Source organism: Frankliniella occidentalis, unplaced genomic scaffold (genome assembly GCF_000697945.3).
Source record: "Frankliniella occidentalis isolate FOCC.00 unplaced genomic scaffold, Focc_3.1 Scaffold5, whole genome shotgun sequence".
NCBI classification, from domain to species: domain Eukaryota; kingdom Metazoa; phylum Arthropoda; class Insecta; order Thysanoptera; family Thripidae; genus Frankliniella; species Frankliniella occidentalis.
Genome location: NW_026267135.1, coordinates 661,628 through 664,687, shown reverse-complemented (window position 1 = coordinate 664,687; position 3,060 = coordinate 661,628).

The window sequence follows — 3,060 nt, the reverse complement described above, 5'->3', positions numbered from 1 at the left end:
TAACAAGAAGATAAAGAAAACCTCCAAGAGGAGAGCTCCAAAGTTTAAAGTAATTGAGTTTAAATTTGAAGGTGAAACTTTTCAGTGGAGTGCTTCCAACAACGGAGTAAGTCTCACTTTTCATCTATTGTTCACTCAAAATAGTACTGCCATTACTAATTCTACTTGTTTCTTCCAGGTTGCTAATGTTAAACTGTGGGAAGACAATAAAGCATACGTACCAGAGAAGTTGAAAAACAAAGCTAAGAACACGTGTGGTAACGTGTCTTTGCTAACAAGATTCTTGACAAGAGCAATGTTTACCACGAAGGCTCGTGAAATGTGCTGTCAGCGGAAAGCCTTCCATGACCAAGGGCCAGGATCTGGCTAAAGTTAGAACTAAGCTGAATCAGAAGGGTGTAGAAGCAATTACTGGTAAGTAATCTGCTAAATTGTCATCAATTTCAGTATTTATTTGATTAATTTCTTTGTTTCTTTATCTTTTTTTTCCAGCCTTTGTTGAGCACCGGGGATTGAAGAAAGGCTGGAGAGTTCCCCCTCCTGCCACCATCAAACAGTACATGGGAAATGTATTGTGTGAAGAGCGTGCTGAAGCCCGTCTTAAAGAAGAGGCTAAGAAAGAGGAAGCGGCTCAAGTAGGTCAGTCCCAAAGTTAGCCGACTCCTTCATGAATATGACTCTGATTTTGCTCTGGTCTGCTTGTCAAATGTTTGACCTTTTTTTAAAATTCAATTTCCCTTTCCTCTTTTTTTAGTCCAGCATAATTTGCTGCTTTTCTTCTTCTAAGCTAAATTTGCTTTGTTTCGTTTTGAAAATTATTTCTTATATCTTGCTGTGCTTCTCATGTCAAGTAAGTTTTTTTTTTTTTTGGTTCAGAGATTTTGAGCAGAAATGTTTATCTGTTCCAATTACTTAATTCCATCCCGTTTTTCTCAAAAAGAAATATTCTAGGAGTTTTTTTTATTTGTCGGTCAGGATATTTTTATTTGGTTCTTGTTTTTCAAGTTTTTAACGTGCGAACTCTTTTAACTGTGACAATTAGACACAACTTGTTCAACTTTATATGAAGTGTTTGATTTGTTTATGATATAACCCTTTGCATTTTATCTGTGTACCGGGTGTCCGGAGTGGCGGAGGAGTGGGGGGAGGGGGAGCTGCCACTCCTCCACCACCCGCCCCGCACCTGCCTGCAGCCCCTGCTGCCAGTGCATAGGCAACCCAACGTACTGGCATGTAAGAGCCGGGACACCCGGTACCACTGTTTGAGTGATTTCTGGGATGCACTTAACATACAAGTTGTATGTGTATGACTTTTACATAAACTCTGTATACAATCCCATACAAAGCCAGTATGCGACTTGTATACGGCTCGTGTACATCATTCAATTTAACTTCTGTGCAATTCATAAGCGCTCACAGGATATGTATTTGAAATTTATACACCATTTCTATCGAACTGCATACAATCCGCATGTACTTACAAGGCTAGTATACCACCAGTATGCAACCCGCATCTTATTTGTATGGGGCTCGTATAGAGGTTGCAAGTACATACATAAGGTGGCGGCCCTTACCCGGACGAGACCCGGACGGGACCCGGAGAGAGCCCGGATGAATCCGGACGAGGCCCGGACGAGGCCCGGATGACAACACCCGGATGAGACCCGGACGGCACTCGGACGGCACCCGGACGGCACCCGGTCGGCACCCGGTCGGCCCCCGGACGGCACCCGGACGGCACCCGGACGCCACCCATACGGCACCCGAACGGCAGCCGCACTGTAAAAGCTAGAGAGTTTAATTGTCCTCTTTATGTGGATCTCCAAAAGTTCACCCTACGAGGAGGTCTGTGGCCGCCTTAATGAGGACAATTGTATCCGTCCTAGGGGTACTTCGATCCTGTTTTCCGGCCGCCGACGGCGTGTCGATGTCCTCCTTCAGGCGTCTCTCCGTACCCCACGCACGGCGACAACTGTCCTCCATGTGGTGCGTCCCTGTCCTCCGTCTAGCAGTACCCTTGTCCTCCTTGAGGTGTGCCTCCGTACCCCGCGCACGGGGACTATTGTCCTCCTTGTCGATGTCCTCCTGTACTCGTCTGAGGGGTCACCTCGGCCTCCTTGCGGTGTCTATCAGTACCCCACGCACGGTGACAAATGTCCTCCCTGTGGTGCGTCCCTGTACTCCTCCGCGGGTCGTTATTGTCCCCCTTAACGGGTACTTTTGTTGCCACTGTGGTGTTTCGTTGTCCCCCCCCCCCCCCTAACTAGAACTTTCATGCATTTTAGGCAGATGGTGCCAAGGGTCCGATCAACAGCAGACAGGAGACTCAGGCCAACGACTCGCAAACAGGACCAATGCAACAACGAATGACCGTCTTAGCAAATGGTTCAGGCCATCCAGGTAAGCCTGCAGTTGTGATAGTCGTGCAGGTTTATCCGAATGCCTGTACACACTTGAGCAGGCTGCGATCATCTGAAGACTTAGGACAGCGACCATCACAGATATAAGCAGACCTAATTCGAGTTTAGAAGATATAGGAGCCCCTCCGCAGACTGCTCGCAAGAAGATTAACAATTACTCGTAGTGTCACAATTTATTCCAACATGTTACTGGGACACTTTTAAGTTCCATATTGACACATGTAATGTTAATTTTAACAATAAATCTAGTTACAGTGCAGACAACCTACGACTTAAATAGTAATTCTGTCATCAGGCCCAATATACACAGTACCGATAACATGTCATCAAACATATCTTATGTACAATCTGGACATACTATTACAAATGAAATGCAGACTGCTACCCACCCTAAAAGTACAACATTCAAGCACACACTCACATGTCCACATACTATTCAGAAGTCAGATGTACGGAAGCAATCGAACCTTCAGCATGAAGTATGTAATGCTGGATAAATCAAAGACCCGGGTGATTATCAAAAAAACCGTGCAGTTTCGTTTCAAAAATAGAATTATTTCATTATTTTTTTGGCTTAATTTTTTGGGTTGGATATTGTTCTTTAGTACCACAAGGTTACATTTCTAGAGTTGTCCCACAG